This window comes from Arachis hypogaea, chromosome 7, assembly GCF_003086295.3.
Source record: "Arachis hypogaea cultivar Tifrunner chromosome 7, arahy.Tifrunner.gnm2.J5K5, whole genome shotgun sequence".
Taxonomy (NCBI): domain Eukaryota; kingdom Viridiplantae; phylum Streptophyta; class Magnoliopsida; order Fabales; family Fabaceae; genus Arachis; species Arachis hypogaea.
In genome coordinates, this window is record NC_092042.1 from 47,621,555 (window position 1) to 47,626,596 (window position 5,042).

General features: G+C 36.7%; 1 non-coding gene across 1 annotated transcript; it reads left to right on the forward strand.

Annotated features, from left to right (window-relative positions):
• Window positions 1-1,940: 1,940 nt before the first annotated feature.
• Window positions 1,941-2,044, forward strand: LOC112704641 (small nucleolar RNA R71). The gene has a single exon (XR_003155256.1). It is a non-coding gene; the product is annotated as a small nucleolar RNA R71 (small nucleolar RNA).
• Window positions 2,045-5,042: the final 2,998 nt, after the last annotated feature.

The following is a 5,042-nucleotide window of genomic DNA, read 5'->3' on the forward strand; positions in this document are numbered from 1 at the left end:
TGAACACCAGCCAGATGCATCTTACTGGCGTTGAACGCCAGTCTGTGCTACCTCCAGGGAGAAAAATTTTTTTCTTCTGTTTTTGACTCTGTTTTTAATTTTTTTTTATTTTTCGTGACTCTTCATGATCATGTACCTAATAAAATATAAAATAACAATAAAATAAAAATTAGATAATTAAAATTGGGTTGCCTCCCAACAAGCGCTTCTTTAATGTCAATAGCTTGACAGTGGCTCTCATGGAGCCACAAGGTGATCAGGTCAATGTTAGTGTAGTCCCAACACCAAACTTAGAGTTTGGATATGGGGTCTGAACACCAAACTTAGAGTTTGGTTGTGGCTTCACAACACCAAACTTAGAGTTTGACTGTGTGGGCTCTTCTTGACTCTGAACTGAGAGAAGCTCTTCCTGCTTACTCTCTTTTGTCACAGAGGGATGGCCATGTGCCTTAAACACAAGGTAGTCCCCATTCAATTGAAGGACTAATTCTCCTCTGTTGACATCTATCACAGCTCCTGCTGTGGCTAGGAAAGGTCTTCCTAGGATGATGCATTCATCATCTTCCTTCCTAGTGTCTAGGATTATGAAATCAGCAGGGATGTAAAGGCCTTCAACCTTTACTAGTACGTCCCCTACTATTCCATAAGCTTGTCTCAATGACTTATCTGCCAATTGTAATGAGAACAAGGCAGGTTGTACCTCAATGATTCCCAGCTTCTCCATTACAAAGAGTGGCATAAGGTTTATCCCTGACCCTAGGTCACATAGAGCTTTTTCAAAGCTCATGGTGCCAATGGTGCAAGGTATTAAAAACTTGCCAGGATCTTGTTTCTTTTGAGGTAGAGTTTTCTGAATCCAAGTATCTAGTTCACTAATGAGCAAGGGAGGTTCACTTTCCCAAGTCTCATTACCAAACAGCTTGGCATTCAGCTTCATGATAGCTCCTAAATATTGAGCAACTTGCTCTCCAGTCACATCTTCATCCTCTTCAGAGGAAGAATAGTCTTCAGAGCTCATGAATGGCAGAAGGAGATTTAATGGAATCTCTATGGTCTCTAGATGAGCCTCAGATTCCTCTGGATCCTTAATAGGAAACTCCTTCTTGCTTGAAGGACGTCCCAGGAGGTCTTCCTCACTAGGATTTTCGTCCTCCTCCTCCCTAGTGCATTCGGCCACTTTGATCAAATCAATGGCCTTGCACTCTCCTTTTGGATTCTCTTCTGTATTGCTTGGGAGAATACTGGGAGGAGTTTCAATGACTTTCTTACTCAGCTGGCCCACTTGTGCCTCCAAATTTCTAATGGAGGATCTTGTTTCATTCATGAAACTGAAAATGGCTTTTGACAGATCAGAGACAATATTGGCTAAATTAGAAGTGTTTTGTTCTGAATTCTCTGTCTGTTGCTGAGAAGATGATGGATATGGCTTACTATTGCTCAGCCTATTGCGTCCACCATTGTTAAAGCCTTGTTGAGGCTTTTGTTGATCCTTCCAGGAGAAATTTGGGTGATTTCTCCATGATGGGTTATAGGTGTTTCCATAAGGTTCACCCATGTAATTAACTTCTGCCATGGCAGGGTTCTCAGGATCATAAGCTTCTTCAGAAGCTACCTCTCTAGTACTGTTGGATGCATGTTGCAATCCATTCAGATTTTGAGAGATTATGTTGACCTGTTGAGTCAACATTTTGTTCTGAGCCAATATGGCATTCAGAGCATCAATTTCAAGAACTCCTTTCTTCTGAGGTATCCCATTATTCACGGAATTCCTCTCAGAGGTATACATGAACTGGTTGTTTGCAACCATATCAATGAGTTCTTGAGCCTCTTCAGGCGTTTTCTTCAGGTGAATAGATCCACCTGAAGAATGGTCCAATGACATTTTCGAAAATTCAGAGAGACCATAATAGAATATATCTAATAGGGTCCATTCTGAAAACATGTCAGATGGACATCTTTTGGTCAGCTGCTTGTATCTTTCCCAAGCTTCATAGAGGGATTCACCATCTTTTTGTTTGAAGGTTTGAACATCCTCTCTCAGCTTGCTCAGCTTTTGAGGAGGAAAGAATTTATCCAAGAAGGCAGTGACCAGCTTATCCCAGGAGTCCAGGCTATCCTTAGGTTGTGAATCCAACCATATTCTAGCTCTGTCTCTTACTGCAAAAGGGAAAAGCATGAGTCTGTAGACTTCAGGATCAACTCCATTCGTCTTTACAGTCTCACAGATCTGCAAGAACTCAGTTAAAAACTGATAAGGATCTTCAGATGGAAGTCCATAAAACTTGCAGTTTTGTTGCATTAATGCAACTAGTTGAGGCTTAAGCTCAAAGTTATTGGCTCCAATGGCAGGAATGGAGATGCTTCTTCCATCAAACTTGGATGTTGGCTTTGTGAAGTCACCAAGCATTCTCCTTGCATTATTATTATTATTATTTTCGGCTGCCATCTCCTTCTCTTGTTCGAAAATTTCTGAAAGGTTACCTTTAGAATAATTTAATTTAGCTTCTCTTAATTTTCTCTTCAGAGTCCTTTCAGGTTCTGGATCAACTTCAACAAGAGTGCCTTTTTCCCTGTTCCTGCTCATATGAAAGAGAAGAAAACAAGAAAAGAAAGAGGAATCCTCTATGTCACAGTATAGAGATTCCTTTATGTTAGTAGAAGAAGAAGGGGGTAGAAGAATGAAGAAGGATGAATTCGGATTTTTGGATGAAGAGAGGTGAAGAGAAGTGTTAGTAATTAAATAATTAAATAAAAGAAGAAAAGAGAAGGAGAAATTCGAAAATAATTTTGAAAAAGAGGATAGTAATTTTCGAAAATTAAAGATAAGATGAGATTAAAATTAAAATTTAAAACAAAAAGAATTTTTGAAAAAGAGAGGGAGAATTTTCGAAAATTAGAGAGGGATAGGTAGTTAGTTGGTTTTGAAAAAGATAAGAAACAAACAAAAAGTTAGTTAGTTGATTGAAAAAGATTTGAATTCAAATTTTAAAAAAAGATAAGAAAATAAGAAGTTAGATAAGATATTTTGAAATCAAATTTTGAAAAAGATAAAATTTTTGAAAAAGATAAGATAAAAAAAAATAAAAAAAAATAAAAAGATTTAATTTTTAAAAAGACTCAACTAACAAGAAACTACAGGATAAGATTCTAGAACTTAAAGATTGAACCTTTCTTAACAAGAAAGTAACAAACTTCAAATTTTTGAACCAATCACATTACTTGTTAGCTAATTTTTCGAAAATTTGATATAAAGATAAGAAAAAGATTTTTGAAAATATTTTGAAAAATAATTTTGAAATTTTCAAAAATGATAAAAAAATGAAAAAGATATGATTTTTGAAAAAGATTTTAAAAAGATAAGATTTTTAAAATTGAAATTTTGACTTGACTTGTAAGAAACAACTAATTTTAAAATTTTTTGACCAAGTCAACCCAAAATTTCGAAATTTTGGAGGGAAATAAGGAAAAGATATTTTTTTGATTTTTGAATTTTTAAAGAAAAACACAAAAATGACCCAAAACATGAAAATTTTGGATCAAGACACAAGATGCATGCAAGAATGCTATGAATGTCAAGATGAACACCAAGAACACTTTGAAGATCATGATGAACATCAAGAACATAATTTTGAAAAATTTTTGATGCAAAGAAAACATGCAAGACACCAAACTTAGAAATCTTTAATGCATGGAAAATATGAATGCAAAAGTGCACATGAAAAACAACAAAAGACACAAAACAAGAAATCATCAAGATCAAACAAGAAGACTTGTCAAGAACAACTTGAAGATCATGAAGAACACTATGAATGCATGAAATTTTCGAAAAAATGCAAGAAAAATTTTAAAAGCATGCAATTGACACCAAACTTAAAAATTAACACAAGACTCAAACAAGAAACACAAAATATTTTTTTGATTTTTATGATTTTCTAATTTTTTTGTATTTTTATTTTAATTTTTTTTCGAAAAACATTTTTGGAAAAACGAAAAATAAAAGAAAAATTTTGAAAAAGATTTTTGAAAAGAAAATTACCTAATCTGAGCAACAAGACGAACCGTCAGTTGTCCATACTCAACAATCCCCGGCAACGGCGCCAAAAACTTGGTGGACGAAATTGTGATCACTATTCTTTGAGTTGCACTCATTGTAAAATTATGGAATTTAGAAATTGGCACGAGTGGACACAACTCCGTTCAACTAACCAGCAAGTGTACTGGGTCGTCCACGTAATAAACCTTACGTGAGTAAGGGTCGATCCCACAGAGATTGTTGGTATGAAGCAAGCTATGGTCACCTTGTAAATCTCAGTTAGGCAGATTAAATTGGTTTATGGGTTTTCGAAAATAGAAATAAGAAAATAAATAATAAAAGGGATAGAATACTTATGCAGACTCATTGGTGGGAATTTCAGATAAGCGAATGGAGATACTGTATGGCTCAAGGACGCCTGCTCTCCTACTGCTTCAACTCAATCCTTCTTACTCCTTTCCATGGCAAGCTGTGTATAGGGGTTCACCATCAGCAGTGGCTACTTTCAATCCTCTCGGGAAAATGATCCTCTGCGGCTGTCACTCGCATGGCTAATCGTCTGGAGGCATCACCCATGGTTGATGGCTACATCCCATCCTCGCAGTGAAAACTACGCTCAAGCGCTCTGTCACAGCACGGCTAATCACTGGTTGGTTCCTGCGCCTTCTGGAATAGAATCCCTTGATTCTTTTGCGTCTGTCACTAACGCCCAGCACTTGCAAGTTTGAAGTACGTCACAGTCATTCATTACCGGAATCCTACTCGGAATACCACAGACAAGGTGAGACTTTCCGGATTCCCAGGATCCTACTCGGAATACCACAGACAAGGTGAGACTTTTCGGATCCTCATAAATGCCGCCATCTATCTAGCTTATACCATGAAGATTCTGTTGGGGAATCTAAGAGATACACATTCAAGCTCGGTTGCATGTAGAACGGAAGTGGTTGTCAATCACGTGCGTTCATAAGTGAGAATGATAATGAGGGTTACTTATCATCACATTCAT